Source organism: Eriocheir sinensis, chromosome 41 (genome assembly GCF_024679095.1).
Source record: "Eriocheir sinensis breed Jianghai 21 chromosome 41, ASM2467909v1, whole genome shotgun sequence".
Lineage (NCBI taxonomy): Eukaryota > Metazoa > Arthropoda > Malacostraca > Decapoda > Varunidae > Eriocheir > Eriocheir sinensis.
This window is the reverse complement of record NC_066549.1, coordinates 8,722,590-8,744,559: the sequence shown is the minus strand read 5'-3', so window position 1 is coordinate 8,744,559 and position 21,970 is coordinate 8,722,590. Positions and strand designations below refer to the sequence as shown.

At 42.3% G+C, this 21,970-nt stretch overlaps 1 long non-coding RNA gene across 1 annotated transcript in view; it reads left to right on the top strand.

Annotated features, from left to right (window-relative positions):
* LOC127009761 (uncharacterized) overlaps nucleotides 1-21,471 on the top strand; it is a 94,034-nt gene extending 72,563 nt beyond the window's left edge. Inside the window, exon 3 of the long non-coding RNA XR_007762253.1 lies at nucleotides 21,365-21,471. This is a non-coding gene — a long non-coding RNA (uncharacterized LOC127009761). The remainder of the gene's footprint in view (nucleotides 1-21,364) is intronic.
* Nucleotides 21,472-21,970: the final 499 nt, after the last annotated feature.

Below are 21,970 nucleotides of genomic sequence, written 5' to 3'. Positions count from 1 at the left end.
TGGTACTCACGAAATCAGATTTTTTAAGTAATAAATTAAAAAAAGGAAAAGTTTTGAGTCTGGTTAATTACAGTGGATATTAACTTCGAATTTCCAGTTTAGATTTACCGCAGTTTCCGATAAAGTCATAAAAGACATCAAAGTAGCCATGACACAAGGAACATCGGTTTACAATTTTACAGCATTTAAGGGAGATGTAGAGTGTCATCCAACATACCAGAGACGGTGACGGTAATCGCGGAAGACTCGGCGTAAACACAGGGTTCGCCGGCAAGAAAGAAGTAATCATTTTGTAGATAATCGGAAATATAGTGTCTCGCGTCCTCCCGGTCCCCAAGCTCGTCACGCAAGGAGTAGCCTCAACGCATGGAAGCAGGACAAGGGGTGCACGAGAGCGGCGAGGCGGGAAGAGAGTGAAGAGAAGGGGAGAGTCTACCATGTTGGGCTGAAGGATATAGAAAAGGAGTGACTGACGGCTGCTAAAATGGATATACTCTAGTGCTCGCCGCTTTCAAAACTCTAGTACGTTGAGCATATAATATTTCTTTTTTACGGTAAAGAAGACACGAGCTGAAAGAGAAAAAAAAAACTGTAAGCCACACGTCGTTTCTCCAGTAACAATGGCAAAGAACAAATTACTAGGAAGAATAATCACATTTACCCCATCTTAAAAGTGTTTTTGTAGACTATTGAAATTGTAATACTAATTTCTGTGCTTTCAATAGTGATATCAAAGAATCTGTCGTAGAATCAAATAAAAAATACGGAGATTAAGTTTAATTCTCGGACAGAAAAAAAAATGTTTTGCTTAAAATATCCAAATGTTGAGCCAGTGTTAAGTTTTTGTGTTAGTGTTCCCAGGCCACCCTTGCTACTCCTGACCTTTTTCTCCTCCCTTCCTGCTCGCTGTTCAGTTGTCTGGCACGTGCAGGGGCAGGCATGATGAAAGGTCGCTTGATAGAAACATTAGTATAAGTTTAGAAAGGGACAATATATATCTGCGATCTATCCTCTATATTACAAAGGGACAATATATATCTACGAGCTATTCTCTATATTACAAAGGGAACAATACATATCTGCGAGTTATCCTCAGTACGAAACAAATGCAAACTTATTTAATGTCAGCATTTTATTTTTCCAGTGGTGACTGATTGTTTTCTTCGTGTAATATTTGCGTTTTTTTTTAGCATAATTTTCCTTAAAGTTCTCTGCTGGGATTATGGTGTTGTGGAGCATACACCAGTACTGGCGATGAACAGTAAACACCCTGAATTTCACCCAAAAAATAACACAAAGAAAATTAGGGAATGTATCAATTGTTGCAATCAGCCAGGTCATGGAGCAAATCACGTTGGCTCAAGACTGATATGAAAGGGATTTTGTTGCTGGAAAACTAACGAGAAAAGAAGTAAGAGAAATTGCCTGTGCGCTGCTGATGCTAGTAAATCATTGGCCTCCATACTATAATATATATCATTGTTTAGCATTCAATATTAAGTAGCTATACGGTTTTCTAAATTATTCTTGTAAAGATTGTCATCTCCCTCCCCTTTTTTTTTTTTTTTTAATGCAAAACCTTTGATTGTGAATACTTTCTCTTCAAATATGTTTGCGGGAAGGAGGATATTAATGAACATAATCTCTATACGATTATCTGGTAATTTATATTCATGGATCCATGGCTACCAATCAAGCGATGCAAAATAAAGTCACAAAGCTGCAGCGTCATTAGTCATTAGGGGAACATAAAAGCTATCCGCAGCATGGGAGCCATAGTCTGACCACTGTCTTTAGCAGCCTTTACGTCAGGGTCCAATGCAAAGAGCTGCTCAAAAATCTGCAAGTTCGCTTTTAAGGTAACGAAAGAAAAGAGTATATATACTTACCATGATAAATTTACGTAAAATAGTTTGTCCTACAGCAGAGAAACTTTTAATCATAAAAAAACTAATTCTTCATTGAAATTCGGAAGAGAAAATTTACGAAAAGAAAACTAAAGTGAACCTTGTGATGACGCCATATTTATATATTAAATTCAACGCATGGAAAGCAGGAAAAGGTATACAGATAATAAAAGATTTGCATTACATATGTGTTTTACGTTAAGGAGTAACAGATACTTTGATTCCAAAGGTTTTAACTTTTCAGAAGTCTGTATTAATTATAAGTTTCTAGAAGACCTTACTACTCATGCTCATCCCTATATTGTCCAAACCTCTTATGCAAGAGTTAACCAGCATCTTCACTCTTTCATCCCTCACGCTGGTAAACTCTGGAACAATCTTCCTTCATCTGTATTTCCTCCTGCCTACGACTTGAACTCTTTCAAGAGAAGGGTATCAGGACACCTCTCCTCCCGAAACTGACCTCTCTTTCGGCCACCTCTTCTGATTCTTTTTTAGGAGCAGCGAGTAGCGGGCTTTTTTATTATTGTTTCCTTTTTTTGTGCCCTAGAGCTGCCTCCTTTGTTGTAAAAAAAAAAGATTGTTAATCGTTTTCTCTTAGTTTTGTAAGATAGGTTAAGTTGGGAGCATAGGTTATAGCTGTACTGTATGACTGGAGTCCTCTCACTCTACGTACTATAAACTAAAGACTTCACTAGGCTCATATAAAAAAAAAAAATAGCATTTGGAAGGCGAAGAAAATAGATTAAGACAAAATAGTGCCTTCAACTTCGTCAAAGGCGTTATGTCAGGGGCAAATGATAATCACATTGAAATTCCTGCCAAAGAAGATAACTTTTTCCTTCGCGTAGAGGAGGGGAAAGGCTGTTACGAAGCGAAGACAATAGTTATCTAGCAGGTCGTAACTGACTGACTAATGAATAAACTGAGCTGTGAGCCTTTGCCAGTTGTTAGGTTCCTTTTCAAGACTTCTCAAGTATAAGAACTCTTTGTAGCGTATGTAACTCCGAAGTTGATTACAAATGCTTCACTGCAATAACTTTTGTGAAAACCTTTTTTAAATATCCATATTTATATAATGCAATTATATTATAATCTTTACTCAGAAGTATAAATTGTCTGTCAGAAATATTATATGCGCTGATTGTCCCTCGTGCGTTATCTTACGTAAAAGTGTTAGTGTTTTACTTGTGAATGCTTTGATGCTAATGGGAAAGAATTAAGTACTGGTCTTAATCCCCCTCGAGGCTGTGGTTCATTTCATATTATAATACGACAAAGAGAAAGGGGGAATCGTAGGGAAATAATGGTGAATAAAACAAATACTTTTCAAGAAAAACCACCGTGCTGCTGCTCGGAAAAGCGTCGTAAAGATGGCTGGCCTTCTGGAAAACAATATCCATGGTGTTATGGGCCGGCTGAACGTGTCTCGCTGCCCAGCCTGCTCTGACGCGGCGGCGGCGGCCTGGAGCCACGTACAGGCTGCTGCCCCACTGTCGCCACGCACCTCTTTCACATTTTACTCAAGACTGTCAAATAACTAGTCCAGAGAAGTAGTCTATACTGAATACTAATCAATTCAGTCTGTTCTCTTTCCATTCCTGGGAAATGAAAGCGCAATGTTGAATAGGAATGTGTCTGATTTTCCTCTCGTGCCCGCCTCTCTGTCCTGGGTCCCTCTCGCCCGCCGGTCTCATAACACCGCTCGGTTGTGGATTCCTCCCGCCCTTATGACACGACCTTATGGCCTCGCTCTCCACCATCACGAGCCCCGGGCCACATATTCGTTTTTTCCTCTTATTTATCTCTCAACGCACGGACGTATTCACATGAGGGGGCTGCTGTGAAAAAAAAAAATCAATATATAACATGAAACAGATTCAATGACGCGCAACGGACCAGGGGGCGAACACTGCTCCTCACCCTCCTCCTCGCCACGGAAAGGGTGACAGGCTGACGGCAATTTATGAGTGTACTTATCGGTCTTTCCGTGTGTTTTATAGCCCATTGGTCTCCTTGTGTCGACGTAACTGTGTGCAGGTGCCTGGTGTTGGGGGCCTCGTGTGTTTGATCAGTGCCATTAAAGGAAAACTGGTTCCCCTTGTAGTACACGATTGAAGGGGTCACTGTGCTCAGCTGGAACTCCTTGGTGCCACTTAGGTATTTTTTTTGTAGTTTCCCCTACGTGCATGGTCCATCCCTAGATTTTTTTCATTTTTTTAAGTGTGTGTGTGTGTGTGTGTGTGTGTGTGTGTGTGTGTGTGTGTGTGTGTGTGTGTGTGTGTTTCATTGGTTCTTTTCGTTTCCGCTTCCTCGTTTTTCTTTTCTTTTTATTCCTACAGGTTTGTGTTTCTTTGTTTGTCTGTTGATTTCTATTTTTCTTTCTATTTTTCTTTCGATTCGCTTCATTCTTTCAACATTTCTGGCTTTGTGTCGCATAGCTTTTCTTTCCTTTAAAATATCTGAGTTTCTTTTTCACATATTCTTTCTTTCAATATTAGCCTTTAATTTTTCTCTCGTATACCCGTTAATCTTCTTTGACATCAACTATATTTGCCCGTTGTCCCACCTCTCTGTCTCTCGTACAAACAAAAAAACAAGCAAACATACAAACAAACAAACAAGCAAACAGATATACCCACACAGAAGCAGCGAGTAGCGGGCTTTTTTTATTACGGTATTTCCTCTTTTTGTGCTCTTGTCTGTCTCTCCTTTGCTGTAAAAATAAAAATAAAACAATAAAAAAACAATATGATAACCCACCAAGACTACCCCAAATACATAAAGCAAAAAACGGAAGATGCTAAAGAAAAAGATGAAAAGGAGAACGAACTTTTGATTCCAGAGAGAGGAAGAGAAAGAAAAAGAAAAAAACGTGTTGGCTGTAGTATGCACCCTCAGAGGAGAGAGACAGACGCAGCGAGAAAGACAGCGGCAGCGAGAAAGACAGCGGCGTACTCACTTATTCGCCTACACTTCTATTTTTGTCCTCGTCCATCGGCCTGACGCGGCGCCGTGTATCGACTGTTGAATCATGGCCGGTAATTTCACCAAGCTACTTCCACCACTTTTCGCTCATTTTTTGCTGCTTTACTGACACATCGTTGGGCGAGTGAACGGTGAGCGGTCGATACACGCAACGCTCGAGCGGCGATAGTGCGGATCTCTGCTTTATTAATGTCTTTTATGCAAACTGTACCGGCGGGAGCGGACGAGCTGGCCTGCGTCTGTGATTCCTCAAAATGAACGAGGTGCTTGTGTTTGAAGTGCGCGTCGGTTGGCAGTCCTTCCCCTGGTAATGCTGAATGGAGAATAATGTAGAAATGCTAATATTGTGTTTTTACTTCTCCTCTTCTAGTATTCGTACATTGATAAGGGTATGAAGTGACCGTTTGCATGTATTACTACCTGTTTCACTAATGTTTCCTCCTCCTCCTCCTCCTCCTCCTCCTCCCCCTCCAATATTCACACAAATACACACTGGCGAAGGTTGTGTTGTATGAGCCTCCTGACGTGTGATTTCTCTTTATGAAGTTCAGTAAACATATATTTACGTCGTTAGTTCTCGCAATCTTTTTTTTAAATCTCTCTCTCTCTCTCTCTCTCTCTCTCTCTCTCTCTCTCTCTCTCTCTCTCTCTCTCTCTCTCTCTCTCTCTCTCTCTCTCTCTCTCTCTCTCTCTCTCTCTCTCTCTCTCTCTCTCTCTCTCTCTCTCTTTTTATCTTTTCTTTTCTTCTCTTTTCTTCTCTTTTCTTCTCTTCTCCTCTCGTCTCGTCTCGTCTCGTCTCGTCTCGTCTCTCTTCGACGTGCCAGCAGACAAAGACGTAAGTTTCAAGGTCCTTCACTCTTGTTCTTCTCATATCCGGCGAGTTTTTTCTTTTTCTTTTTCACGTCTTCCAACTTTTTTATTAATTTTCCGTCTCCTCGTAAGTGGCGTTGAGGGACGTTCTCCTGACGCTGGTTCGCCTCCGTCACAATGGTCGCCCTGCTGTGCTCATTTCCCCAAACAGGAACTCCATCGACCGGGGTCTTGGTGTGTTAAGCAAGTTTTTTGGTCTTTGTTTGTTAGATAGATAAATAAATAAATAGATAGATAGAAAAAGAGAGAGATAGGTGGACAGATAGATAGAGACAGATGGAGAGACAGACAGATTAACAGACAGACAGACACAGACATAGACGGATAAACAGATAGATAGACAGATAGATAGATAGGTAGATAAATATATAGATAGATTGATATTTAAAAAGATATATAGACAGATAGATAGATAGATAGGTAGATAAATATATAGATAGATTGATATTTAAAAAGATAGATAGACAGATAGATAGATAGGTAGATAAATATATAGATAGATTGATATTTAAAAAGATAGATAGGTAGATAAATATATAGATAGATTGATATTTAAAAAGATAGATAGACAGATAGATAGATAGATAGATCGACAGATAGACAGATATATAGATAGATAAATAGGTATAAGGTTAGAGATTTCAATGTAGTTATTATTGGCAACAAATCTACGAACGAAACAACTCGCATGATTAAATCTGCAGGTTGAATATCAAATGTTAAGACCTTTGATGAGATTTGCTTTAAATATTGGTTATTTCCGGGTGTGGAGCGTGAAAGCAAATACAACGAATCTGTTTTGTATAACTTCTATGTAGTTTTGTAAATTTTATTCCGGACACAGAGGAGAGGAGAGGGGAGGAGAAGAGAAGAGAAGAGAAGAGAAGAGAAGAGAAGAGAAGAGAAGAGAGGAGAGGAGAGGAGAGGAGAGGAGAGGAGAGGAGAGGCGGCTGTTTGATACATTTGCCCTTGCGATACGATGTGATAAAAAAAAATCCCTCTCCCGCCTTCTGGTCTCACGTGAAGATCTGTAAACAAAAATAACCAAAAAAAATACTTCGTGGGTTTATCAAAGGCTTTAATGTGATTTTTTAAACGTTATAAAGTGTAAATCATGCATCTGGGAGTTGGTAAACCACATTACGAAGATATATTTTACGCTCGTGACTTTCAAATCATATACATTAAAGGGAATATATTCTGGCTCTTCATATAGAAACTTCTGACTCTCTTTTAAGTCGGCAGTCTACATACTCACCTGAAAGTAGCCGCAGTTTTGTTACAGATTATTATGGAAACTTAAAATTCATTTGTCTATTAAACCACGTTCCTACGGTCTTAATAGTTTTCTGCTAAGGATTCCGCAAGATGTTTGACCCACTTTTTTCACTGCCTTATCCTCAAATTGGAGTCATGACGTCGTGTAATATTATTTGATGTTTGTGTGGCATGTGGACTTCCTCCCTCACTCGCCACATTTACCTTCCTTTTTGAGTGTTATCGTTTATATTCCTTTCCCTTTAACATGAGCGGTTAACCTTTCATTGCATATCCGTGTTTCTGCTGGAAGCCTGGGAATGAATGAATGTCGAATATATTTCTTTTTTGACATTTCATTTAAACTTGTCGGATGACTCAGAACTGCGCCTCACGTACATAGCTCAAAATACTCAACTCGTGGGTGTCACTTTGCCAGCAAGAATGAGTTGGATGTGTGTGAGAGTTACATGTCTCCGTACTGTTTACTTTCATGATGAAAATCTTCTTACTTTTTTTTTTGCGCCGGTAGGCCTTTTCCAGGTGGGGCCTGATGGTTTGCACAACCCGTTCTGGCGCAGGCGAGTGTTTATAGTGGCGCCATCTTGTGTTGGCTCATGCTGTCCCCCGGAGCTCATCTTTGAGCCTCTCTTTTGGAGGGAGAGGTTATCTAGAGCCCGGGTTGATGGGTGGTCTTCAGAGCAGCATGTGGGTAGTCTTAGGCCACTCGACGGTGACTGAAAAACCTCAGCTGTGCGGCGGCCAGGATTCGAACCCGCCTCCCTCCTGGAGCTTCTGAACGCGGGGCCGTCACGCAAACCACTCAGCCACCGCCTCCCCATTTGGTCTAACCTGCCGAAACTTTCACATTCAGGAATTATATTTTTGTATATTTTCTTACGCATGGTGATGTATAGGGTCTTGACTTAAAACGTTACTCATTGTTTCAGATACAAAACCTTAATTGTTTGAAAGTCCTGTGCTCTCTGGAGACGGCACTTTCTATTGTGTTTGTTGGATATTTGTATTGTGTTGTGGGGAGACCCGTGGCGTCGGTCTTGCTTCCTCTTTAATGTAGGAAAGACCTGTCACAGGTCTTTCCTACATTAAAGAGGAAGCAAAGGGAGCGACACATCTGCCCTCGGCATAGTGCTTGAGACACAGGTTACCTGTGTCTCAAGCACTATGCCGAGGGCAGATGTGTCGCTCCCTTTGCATGACATTCGCCGCGTCAGGAAGAAAACTGCGTGATCTCTGTACGGCTGATGGCAACAAGGAGATTGGGTTTTGCGTATGAATGAATCTCTACATATTAACTACCTCATCCTTCTATTAATTCACAGCAGCTCTCGCGGCTCACATTTAGTTCAAATTCCAGGATGAGTTTTTATTATGGAAAGAGACACGCCAGGTACAAGGCAGTGTATAGTTGAGCCACGGAGTATCAGTTCAGGGTCTCGACATAGCTGGATTATATTTTTGTGTCTGTCTTTTGCCTGTCAGGAGTGAACTGTCTTCGCAGTTTAACGCAAGCAAAGACGTCCCTGAAGGAAAATACATGGACAGAAGAAGAAACTATGGCAACAAAGAAGACAAAGTAAAATCATGTGAAAGGAAAGATGTCACTAAAACTACTCCATCATACCCAACTTATCTTGGCGGGGACCAGCATCCAGAGCCCCTTGACAGAGCTTAAAGATGCTATGGACATTTATAGGATTTTTCCCCGGTGAAATTGTATCTTCCAGGAAACACTCGGATGGTCAGGTCGGGTGCGTTCCAAAGCCGCTCTGGAGGCCGCGAGTAATGGCGTCCTTGTCCCCCGCCGAGGGTGTTCCGGGGACGCCAGTGACGCTGGATAACTCTACATTACTGGGACACGTCTGCGGCTGGTTGCTAAGGACAGGTTCGATCCCTTCCGAGTTCCGGTTAGGAGGTTGTGTTTTCGTGCCGTATGGTTACCAGAGGTGGGTCGTTCCCTTTCATGGTGGTTATTGATTTGTTTTGACCTCTGCAGTTAATTTTGGAGTCTCATTTAATTGCGCCTTTTCAGAATTCTAGGCGCCGGCCTCCTCAAGGAACTCGTTTCCAGGGTATATAAAAATACCCAGCCGAAGATATCTCTCCAACAATTCTCGGAGCCGTCAGCTACGGAATCCCATTTTCTTCGCATGTTCTGCCTTTCCTTCATGTGAAATAAAGCACGCACTAACGAGGCATTGGATTTTTCGGCCCCAGACTGGATCATGATGCGACTCCTTGAGGGAATCGGATCTAATTACCCCACGGCCGGTAACGCTCCACGAAAGAAGGAAAAAGGCGACGCTTTGATATCATTAGTTCCGTCTGGCAGCGAACGCAATCAATGTTCACGGTAAAATCAATTATCATTTCGTTCTTTTTTCCTTTCCTTGTCTAGTCCCTTAATTTCCAGCTGATGTGTGTGTGTGTGTGTGTGTGTGTGTGTGTGTGTGTGTGTGTGTGTGTGTGTGTAATTCACCTCTTGGTCTACTGCGCGGGTCTCTCGAGACAGCCAGCCGTTCCCCTACGAAAGGAGCTCAGAGCTCAGTGACCGATCTTTGGGGAGGACTGAGACCACTCACACACAACACACCGCGACAACGAGGTCACAACTCCTTGCCTGACGTCGCGTACCTACTCACTGCTAGGTGAACAGGGGCTACACGTGAAAGAATATAAACCCAACTTATCTTCAACCGGCCGTAGAAACGAACCCCGGTCCTTCTGGTTGTGAGCCAGACTCTCTACCCCTGAGCTACCGGGCCGTGTGTGTGTGTGTGTGTGTGTGTGTGTGTGTGTGTGTGTGTGTGTTTCACTTCGGCCTGATCACGTGCTGAACTCGTGATCGCCATCAATTCCCGGTGAGAGCATCCGGAGCTCGTTTGCCTATCACTGGGTACTGCCGCCACACACCCCAGCCACCTTGCTCAAAGGGGGATGGTAACCTTTCCCTCTCCGCAGAAATATCTTTTGGTCTGAGCGGGGCTCGAACCTCAGCCTGCCAGGCCGGAACCTGACAGAGCAGAGCCTGAGTCTACTGAGCCACCGGAGCGATATATGTGTGTGTGTGTGTGTGTGTGTGTGTGTGTGTGTGTGTGTGTGTGTGTGTGTGTGTGTGTTTTAATCAGCAGAGAAGAGGGATTTAATGAAATTCTCGTCGTCAAAAACAATCTTTTCTTCAGAAGTCTATCGTAAGGATTTGGAAAATACTTGAAGCAATATGACGAAAAATTGCTTCAAAATTCAAATGTATATTAATTTTGGATGATACAAAGAATGGATACCATTTTAATCCATAAAAGTATTAAAGAAAATTTGCTTAAAATTCAATTGCAAAATTGCAATATTTTTCGGGAGGGTCTTCGCCGAACCCCTGAGACTGGCTTACCGAGCCCCTGGGGTTCTGTCGAACCCAGGTTAAGAACCAATGGTATAAAGGAAGCGGCAATTGTGATGCACAGTGGTGGCGTCTTCCTAAGATGGTGTTCAATTTATGCTCGGCCGAGCCTTTGCGTCCAACAATTAAGAAACTACGAAGTTTGTTATTTTAATAAAGAGCTTGCTATCACTCTTTAACATGGAAATATATTGTAATCTAAATAAGGGAGATTTTTGAAAATGTTATCAATGCTTTAAGTGTTTAAGGATGTGTATGAAAGTGTGGAAAGGTTGTGTAATGTTGTCTGTCCAATTGTCAGTTGCCTGTGCAGAGATAACCATTCTCTTGTTTGGCTTACAGATGAGGGATGTGAAAAATAATAAGGGTAAGAGAGAACATTTGGAAATGAACTTCAGTGTGCTAATGGACGAACAGCTCTGCTAACGGAAATCAAATCAAATTTAACACATTCTTTCAGAAAGGTTAATATGTAAGTTATGAGAACTAGATTTGACAAATTATTAATAGAAACCTTAAAAGTGACACTGAATTCAGAAAACAGACAAACAAACTTGAAGATTTTTTGTTTTTTGTTTTTGTTTTTGTTAATTTTTATTCCGGAGTAAGCAGTCGTTAATATAAGAGAAATTGAAAATGGTTCAGTCTTTAGTGAAAACTGATTTGTTTATCAGTGCTGTATCTTTTAATTAAAGGAAACTTAAAAATACTTGAGTATAATGAAAAAACGGGATTGATAAATTCTCCACGATAACTAAAAAAAAAAAAAAATATGATATCACTGCAATATGGTAAAAAAAAAAAAAAAAGTTATCCAGAACGATGTCATAAAACCATCACCGAGGCACGAAAGAAAGTAAATCATGCGTTGACATAATTAACACAAGCAAAGAGAGAGAGAGAGAGAGAGAGAGAGAGAGAGAGAGAGAGAGAGAGAGAGAGAGAGAGAGAGAGAGAGAGAGAGAACGAGAAGAAAAAGAAGAAAAAAAAGAGAGAAAAACTAAGAGAAAATGGAAAAGAAAGAGGAAGAGACGAGTAGAAAAGGGAAAGATATAAGAGGAAGAAAAGAAAGACAAAGATTAAGGAAAGAGAAAGCGTGAAAAGATTAAGAGAAAGAGAAAGAGAAGAGAAAGAGAGAGGGAGAGGCAAACAGACAGACAGACAGAGAGCGAGAGCGGGAGCCAGAGAGAGCAAGAGAGAGAGAGAGCAGCGAGGGGAAATAAGGGTAATAATGCAGTCAGTAACTCCCGGCCGACAGTCCCTCTATGGCCGACGCTAATGGCCCCCGCCCCTTGTACTTGTCGCCACCTGTTTATCGAGCGCCTCAATCTCCTCCTCGGCCCGTATTTATTGGCGCCCTCGATCTCCTCTATCAGTCTTCATCGATTTCCCGGCGTCCACTTTACTCGTATTCTCTTCTTCCCTTACGCCCTCCTAAATGCGCGTTCTCGGCCCCTCTCGCCTTTCTCGTCGCTGTCTTATCTCCCACAGTTTTCGTGTTTCTTTCTCTTTTCTTTTCTTTATCATCGCCTTTGTGGGTTTTATATTGTGTCTTTGTTGTTTATTAAATGACAGGAGGCACCCTTGATGCAAAACATAGTAAAACAAAACTACTATGGACAGGTATCAAGGTGGCTGATGCTCTCCTGTCTCGCGGCCCAGTCCAGGAAGGTGGTTATATTCAATGCATGAGCAGCGATCTTTTCTGGCGCTCCCGCCCTGTCAGGCCCGGCAGCAGAAGAATTCAAAGGATTTTACTTATTCCAAGAGATTTTAAACATTGGTCTAACCTCGCGATGTTCTCTTGCTGCACCTAAACCGCGATGAACCACTTTTTTTCTGCGGCAGGAGACCTCATCCTTTGTAACGAGTTTCAGGTATGTGTATGCACTTGGCAGAAATAATATTGTGCCAGGTCTTAGGACAATGATATGTGCGCCACGTTCTGAGTCCAAACACTTCAGATTGCCCCTCACAGTTTAAGGCCTGAGGGCAGGAGTATTCTCGTGTAGCAACATGGTGTTCAAAAAGTCTACGCACTTTTAGGAGGCAAGGTGTTTTGAAATATTTATCGGTGCATCTCTTTTTCTTGGAGGGGGGGAGTTGATGGAAGGCTCGGGGTCAATCTCTATAAAAAGTGCATATGATTGATCAGTCTGCCTACTTCCTGACGCGTATTGACTTCAAAAACAGTTTTCTATCGTTATTTTTTTCCAGTGTTATCAATAATAATAAAAGTTCTTAATGTGTGGAACCCTCAGCAAAATGACGCAGATGTGTGTCATCCTTTCGTTTGGAGGACGTTGTTTCACCACCATCGAATGTAATCGGCCAAAGCAATTTAGATGGTCACATTCTTTCCCACCACAGGCTCAAGGGCTAATGGGACGAGATGAGCACAGAGGCCACGCGGTTGTAATAGCGTATGCCCTCTCATATTTGTATCTTTAAAGTGACTCAGGGCCCTTCACACTACAGCCGCGAAGTTTGTTATTCGACTGAAAGGACAAACCGCTTTATAATTCTAGACTGCAATTTTTTCCTCTTAATGGGTTTTTTTTCTGAACTCTACTGGTTCCTCTACCCCCAACCCTCTTGAATAATAAAAATAAAATAAATGAACACGCTGAGCATCCTCCCGCGCAGTCTTTTTTTTTACAGGAAAGGAGACAGCTCAAGGGCTTAAAAAAAATAATTATGAAAAAAAGCCCGCTACTTACTGACCATAAAAAGATTAGAGAGGAGCGGCCGAAAGAGAAGTCAATTTCGGGAGGAGTCTTGGAATCTTCGATATGCATTTTCCTGTTTGGAGAACCCTGAGCTGAGGGCAAGTTGTTAATTGCACGCCGGGCTTCATGTAATGAGTGTTGCATAATTATATGTGCCGATGAAGACGCTCAGAGATTGGTTTCCTGTTAATGCATGCAGAGGGGAGCTTGCACGGGGAAGGGGAAAGCAGAAGAGGTAGAAAGAGAATATGTTAGACGCTGGCTGAGGTTGGGATGGCTGTCAGTCTATGCCGATTACACTCTGCAAGCGATGTTTGATTTGTGTCCTCGTCGGGAAGTGTAAAATGCACTAATATTAAATAGCATAATAAATCTGACCCATAATCTCAAACAGTCCGGGTATTAATCACCTACATTTGGTAAGGGTACATTTGATAAAAGAAGGTGGCGCCACTATAAACACTTGCCTGAGCCATGACGGGCTGGGGCCGAACACCATCCAGGCCCCTCAAGCATGCCTACCGGCGCTATAGGCGTTGACGTAAAAAAAAAAAAAATAAATAAAAAAAAAATAAAAAAAAAAAGGGGGGGGGATGTCGGAGAGGTTGTGTTAGTGTGTCCATGGGTAGTTTTATAAGTTTTACAAGGCTTCTGCACCATGAACGGAAAACATTTATGAGAACCCGAACTCCTTTGTGGCCTTGGGAAAAAAGTTGTAAGAGCCGAAAGCGTCTGAGGATACGGGCCCTGCAAAACCCATGGTCTACGGTGTATGGTGCATCTTGAATTTAAAGTTTATGATGGCTGGCGAAGCTAATTGAAGGAAAAATTATAGTTTTTACCAAATAGTAGTGTTCTTGCCTCGCTGCGTCAGGTGAACACGGTTAAAGGGGCAAATTTTCCGTGGATCTTCAGTCAAACCACGATTTCCGCTGGCGTAGTTCTCATACTTCCGTGGTTTTCTGACGTGTCCATGATCTTCCAAAGCTACAGTAGATTTAACCGAAGGACAACGGTATTACTCACCATCATCATCGGCAGCACTAACAAGAAACAAATGAGAACCACGCTAGCGGAAATCGTGGTTTGACTGAAGATCCACGGAAAATTTGCCCAGTGTAATAGCCCCTTAATGCAATCTCACCTCCAGCCACACCAGCCTCGTGCCACAGCGGGGTGCATTGCCTCCTCATCCCAGCTTCATTTTCTGTTAAGCTGTGTCTCACGAACTATGCACATTAAAAGTAAAAAGTTAGAAAAAAAATGCTCAGCTGCCACCGCTTTCCTGTAATACATAGTTGGTCACGTGTTATGGAGTGGCCGTTTTTGTGACTTTTGTAAAAGTTTTGTTGGGAAAGTTTTGATCTGTGCCGCAAATTTGTTGGGTCGTACCGTGAGGAAGCATCTGAGCCGTGGTGGAGAGAGTTGTCTGACTAAAGGGGCCGCGGCGAGGCACTAGACCATGTGCTTCAGGTTTTCCTTTTTATTCTAGTCCTTATACGTCTTATCAGTCATTCTTCGATGATTCATATCTTGCCTGAGGTGGAGATTCTGATTTTACGTTGCATTTTTTTTAGAGCAAAGGAGACAGTGCAAGGGCGTAAAAAAATAAATATATAATGAAAAAAAAAAGCCCGCTACTTACTATTACCTGGGACATATACTTGCGATGAATAAACGTTAAGACGAAGATACATTTTTTCGTACTTTACAGACAACAGTTCTCACTATTCATCTTTTCCATCGAGTCTTCACCTGATCAGCCGCTCTATCGTTCAAATTCTTATCCGTCGCCTTAAATAATTCACTAACATTTACGTGTCAGGTTTTCCTCTGCACCTTTCCCTCCAGCAACCATCCCCAGGTACCATTCTTTTCTACATACATCATTCCCTCCTGCAGTCCTTTCTTCACCCACCAATACGATCCTGACTAACACCTCACCATCTGGCTTCATAATGTGCCCATGAATAAACTGTTCACATGCCTCGCTAATAAACTATCTCATTCCGTCACAGTCCGTAAAATAGTAATAATATTCTCGACCTCTGACAAACGATCCCTTCCAACAATTTTTTTTATCTAAACTATTCTATCAATTTATCTGCTTATTAGTGTCACTTTCGATGTGTTCCCATACCAAACATTTAAAGATTCAACACATTATCTCGCTACCAACTACCGTTCCTCTAACATATTCCGTTCACTTGATCCTGAATCTCCTATAGTAGGGTTTTTTTTTTATCATAGCCGTCAACCTATAAATTAATCTGGTGCCCACGGTCTCACTCTGGCCTTGTCACTCATCTACTCTATATCTATCTACACTTTCCTCTCTTTCCGACTCTCATGTTGTCCGTCAGCCTCTCCGAAGCTTCCCTATCATTTATCAGTCTCAAAAGAACTCTCTCCCAACACATCGTTCTTCTGCATGAATATTCTCCTTCATTTTGACGGCATCATTATCAGGCCAGATCAAAGCCGGTGAAATATTTACGCCTGATGGGAAGGCATAGCCGTCCGCCGACCTCCACAAACATTCCGCCCCATCTGTGTTTTTACTTTCATGAATATTTCTTTTGTGCATTCTGGATAGGTAGCATAGCATCACAGTTAGGCTAGATGAAAACGTATCAAATATCCACCTGACGCAGAGGCGCACGAACTATTCATTGGCGTTGTGGGGGAGAGTCGCGGGTTCGTATCGGCACCTTTTCTGAGGTTTACTCGCTCGGCATTGAAACAACAAACATTTATTGGCCTATTTAACAGCTCTCTTTTATTAATGCTCCAGGGACCTCCAATAACGATGGGACGAGGGACGGTCAGTGTCTGATATTACCAACGTCGGTACTGATGTGTTTGCGCAGTGGTCTTGTGGGATGGAGCATCATGCCTTGGAAATGATGAGCCAGGACGAGGCGCTTCGAACCTCGGTACCTCCACGTGAAGTCAGAAATGGCATCCGGTTATAAACTTCAAACCAGAGCCCCAAAGCAGCGACTCCACATAAACATAGGTAAAAGCCGTTGAGGCAGAGAGGAAGGTATTGGCGTGTTTGCTTTCGCGTTTTTGCTGAGCCACGAATAGAACATCAAACAAATATAATCCGAGAAAAAGTGTGCAGGATTAAGATTACCAGGGAAGAGAAAAAATGTAAAAACATCTTATCAGTGATATGGTGGTAGCTTCATTTGCTGTCTACTTTGCTATTAAGGCCGCTCATAACTTTACCGTATTTAATCAGTAATCCACTCTGACGTTTTTAATATCGCTTACTGGTCGTGCGTCTCGCCGTGTTAACGCGAGTGACAAAGAAGGTGCGAGTCACATTTCTGCTTCGCTTTGCCGGACGCTCCTGACTTTATGGTGATCAATGTTCATTAATTGTCACTTTTATTCGTCACATGAATAAAATGTCATTATTATATGATATATGGTTATGACACTGCTGGGGAAAGTGTCTGCTGCATGACCTCTGTGTGTGTGTGGGAGGGGTGTGTGTGTGTGTGTGTGTGTGTGGTCAGTGTGTGTGTGTGTGTGTGTGTGTGTGTGTGTGTGTGTGTTTTGAGCACCACTATCAATTCCACAATGAACCCTCAAATTATATTGATGATGACGAAGGGAACAAAACTTTACTACGACACTATTAATCTACGGAAATCCGACATACACAAAGAATCAATGGATATACGTATAAGCAGGAACAAAGCCATCGCCCAGCCGATGCAAATACGGTTTTAAGCACACAGCAACGCCAAAAAATATAAATAGCTTACCATTTTTTTTCGAAAGTTTCACTCCTTTTATGAAGTCATGTTTAACAAGAGTCCGGTTGGCTAGCTCAACTGTTACTAATTAAATTGGATTCACTACACAGAACGTCACATTAGGAGACATTGTTCAAATTAAGATTCCAAGAGTAAGATTATAATTATGATACTTTTGGCTCGTGTATCTTAGGGAATGATTGCATGTCCACACACCGCTGCCTCTCATCTCCCGTACCCTTGCCCTCTCTTTGATTGTGACAGTCCCAGGAATATGCTGATGACAACAATAAGCAGAAAGTCATTAGAATAATATATAAACCCTCACACACGATGACCTGCTATACAGGATATGACTCATTCTTTAATAATAAGATAAAAGTGAACTCGACATTATTTAGTGAATATACAAAGAAAACATACACTGATACTTTCACACACACACACACACACACACACACACACACACACACACACACACACACACACACAGCGCAGACCAGAAAGTTTCCAAAGTGACTCGGACAATATATGGAGGAGGAAGATGGAGGCAGCAGCCGTATTGGGAAGCAACTCCTTGATCAATGTAGCGATCACTTGTTGTAGGGTCAGCGGCCAGTAATGGACACAGGATTTACTGTTGTTGGCAGGAGTATAGAGAGACGAAGCCTAAATTGTTTGTGCTCGTAACTCCTCATTATATCGAAGCAAGGAAGTACGCAAAAAAGAGATTAGAGTAGTGACATATCGACCCCTGTCTGTGTACCCTTATAGTTTGCATACAAGAAGAGAAAAACAAGCAAAAGTAAACGGTAAGACGGCCTAATGAAAAGTGTGCTACAAATTTTATCTACGTCTCTTCAGGTGGATTATGGGAAGAGAAAAAAGTGGTTGAAATTTCCATGCATCCGGTTCACCTGTCCTGCTCATTCATGTGATTACCTTTTGTTGATGAAATATTAATACAGCAGAGTAGGTGTGCCGAGCTTCACAGGAGGGCCCGCTCACTGCACCGTGGACAGCTAATACGCCGAATGGATGATTTTCCGGTAGCCCCATACAATGTAGAATATCATAATGGGGCGTATTTCGACATGTATGAGCCTTCTAAAATCATCATTATCTGTCTTCGAGTTAATCATGTCAGTCATCCGCCTCTTCATTATTATATTTATTATCCTATCATTTTCATTGTTTTCATCATCATTAGCATCATCATCATCATCACCATCATCATTAACAATAATCAGCAGCCACATTTTTTTTCTTATTGAGTATTTGTCAACCCATGAACATCAATGCCAGTCATTCCAACAGTGACGCCACAACACCCCGTACAACAAACATCACACCCATATCAACATTAACGACACCACCGATAATAACATCCTTCAATGGCCCCCGTCCCCTGTGCCTATCGCGCTGTCTGTTTGTTTCTGCTATTTAGGCCTATCTTCATGTGACCGCATATTCTGTTCGTCTGTCACTGTTTGCTGTCTGTCACTAGCACTGCATCGACAACTACATCACTGCGCCGAAGGTAACATCACACATCATTAAGAAACTGAACGCCATCAATAGAAACGGAACTAACAGAGATGGTTTCCACCTTGATGAAGCCAAACGAACAAGGAAGGAACACCTGAAGCGTCCTTTGAAATTGGGTATTCAAGTGATCTGTAACCTGAAATTCCCGTGGCGACAGAAAGCATTACAGTCACACTTGTTGCTTCATTTAATCATCACTAGAAACGGAAGCAACAGAGATGGTTTCCACTTTAAAAGGAAAGAACACCTGAAGCGTCATTTGTTATTGGCTATTCAAGTGATCTGAAACCTTGAACTCCCGTGGCGACAAAAAGCATTACAGTCACACTTGTTGCTTCATTTAATTATCACTAGAAACGGAAGCAACAGAGATGGTTTCCACTTTAAAAGGAAAGAACACCTGAAGCGTCATTTGTTATTGGCTGTTCAAGTGAGCTGTAACCTGAAATTCCCGTGGCGACAGAAAGCATTACAGACACACTTGTTGCTGCATTTAATCATCATCTCGCATCCGTGTATCCGCATTACGCAAGTTGATGTGAAACCTGTTAAGTTTGTGCCGGAGGAAACCGATATTTACGGTCAAGAGCTACTAAATACTAAGAATTGAAAAAAATGCTGTTAATAATGCCAACTTCAGCGTAACACTTCCTAAAAAATACTTACGACCAAATACAATGCTCTTATCGAGATAAACTCCAAAAGAAAAAATGTGTGGCAAGCGAAATGAAGGTCAGCGAGAACTGTGACGCATCCGGCTTAGTGATGGAGAAAGTTAAAACGATGCCAGGGAGGTAAATTGAAAATCCAGCACAGTCGCCGGCCGCGCACTGCATCACGGGGCGGAATCAAGCCATGGAAGCGAAGTCAACGCCGTAACAAAAAAAAATCGCGCTCATGAGTGGCCCGCAGTACGCCTCGACGCTTTTTAGGGATTCGACAAAACACACGCAATGCCCTGAGCTTTGATGAAATAAGTAGCAGCAGTAGTGGTCGGTGGAGTTAAGTAAGGCGAGAACAATGAAACAAAGTAGATAACAGGAACGTGTCTGCAATTCGACATTTATCTTTAGTACACCTCGACGCTTTTTAGGGATTCGACAAAACACACGCAATGCCCGGAGCTTTGATGAAATAAGTAGCAGCAGTAGTGGTCGGTGGAGTTAAGTAAGGCGAGGAACAATGAAACAAAGTAGATAACGGGAACGTGTGTGCAATTCGACATTTATCTCTAGTCCACGAACTGATTTAGATTAGGTGCTGTCGAATGGTCATTAACTGTAAACTGCTACATTGCATTCCATTTAAATAAGGTCCACATCTCTATAAGGACGACTTTCTGCGCCTGGGAAGATTTAGTTGCAGGACAAGAGTAAACTGTCGACGGTAAGCTTTTTCTATGTTATTTCACGCTCATCGAGATGGCTTTAATGAAGGCAAACGAAACAACGCTGCGATAAGGTACCAGGTCAAAAACGTTGGCTGGACTTGCATCTAAAAACGCAAAAAGTTTGTTTCTCGTCAATTTTACAACTTTTACGCTTTTGTTTTAAAGTTAAGTTCAGATTCTTGCATATCACAATTTTCCACCAACACCAATGACTATTCCAATAAAAAGTTCCAAGTATTTAAACGACACAAACGAAATTATAAAAAAAAGCTAATGCCATCCTTTCCCTATTCTAATTAGCCTAACCGAACTATAAATTCTCTAACTGTAAATGTAAAGGAAACGAATGCTGCAACGTTTGACCTTTCTGTTTGTAGCGGTAAATACATTCTCCTTAAGTGTCCATACTCGGAATTTGGCTATAGGGAAATGCGGATAAAAGGGGACTGTCATATTTTGTTCTTTCAGCATCAATATTGTTAATCTTCGGATACATGACTCCACAACCGTTGACTGCAGTGCCGAGCCTGTCACTACTTCTTCCACCACGCTCACTGCCACTCTCACCTCTGCTACTTCAATCATCCTTAAGGGGCTATTACACTGGGCAAATTTTCCGTGGATCTTCAGTCAAACCACGATTTTTGCTAGCGTGGTTCTCATTTGTTTCTTGCTATTGCTGCTGATGATGATGGTGAGTAATACCGTCGTCCTTCACTGAAATCTACCGTAGCTTTGGATGATCGTGGACACGTCAGAAAACCACAGAAATATGAGAACCACGCCGGCGGAAATCGTGGTTTGACTGAAGATCCACGGAAAATTTGCCCAGTGTAATAGCCCCTTTATCCTCCTCTGCATCATCAATCATTTTACGTATTCCTCCTCTACTCCGCCTCCTCCTCTTCCTCTTCTTTCATCTGCTCCTTATTTTTCTACTACTGTTTTGGGCCATCTTTTTCTCTTTCTCCTCCTACTCTTCCTCCTCCTCCTCCTCCTCCTCCTCCTCCTCCTCCTCCTCTTCCTCTTCCTCCTCTTTTCCCCTGCATCATCATCACCCCCTGATAGTCGTCATCACCACTTCATCCATTGCATCACAACCTCAACGTTTGGCGTATCATCATTTCATTCTAGCGAGAGAGACACAATACCTCCAACGAACCACCAACGTCAGCCTTCACCAACACCAACGCTATCACAGTCGCCACCACCACCACCAATACAACCATCACCACCATCATCGTCGAAAACAATAGTACCACCATCACCACCACCCGCTTCACCACCTTCACCGTCTACTCCTCCAGCTCCACGTGTAACAAGAGTACCACTACCATCTCCACCACCACCACCACATTCCCAATAACACCGCCGCCACACCATTAGCGACGCCCACGGGACCCATTTTCGTGGCCTCAGGTGTCACTAGTCAGGGAAAGACGCTGGATAACTAAAAGAATTTCCTCTGTGTCTTTTTTTTCCCTCAGACAAGTCGATCGAGATAAATAGTTTGGAGACCCGCCAACAAACGGCCCCGTCGAGCCCCGCCCCGCCCCGCCCGTCTCTGCCCCGTCCTCTGCGCCCTTTGTGTCAGGTAAGGACCCTTCCGTTTTTCTCCTTGACACATCTGACGCGTCTTTTGAGTGGATGTGTCGCTTCGTCTATTTGTCATTGCTCTTCGGGTTCTTTGTCTGTCTGTTTTAGCTTTATTTCCGCCTCCCTGGTGTTGCTTACTCCACGGGATAGGTTTACTATAGTCTGACATGGAGGAAAGACAGATAGACAGACAGACAGACAGACACAGTGGGCAGACAGAAAACACACATGGGACAAATAAAGAAAACAACATAGCGTACAGCATGAAGAGAAAATCTATACAAAAATTGCTTAAAAGTGAAGAAATATACCGCACAAGGTGACTGAGTGCTTCTTTCAAATTCATTTCAATATTTCCTCCGAGGACGAAACAGCTGCGGGGAACGGGACAGAGAACAGAATCTTCCTCTTTTCAACTCGCGGCGGGACTCGAGGCCACATGGTGTCTTATATTATTGAAGGATAGACTATATAATATTGTCGGTTAATATCAGTCG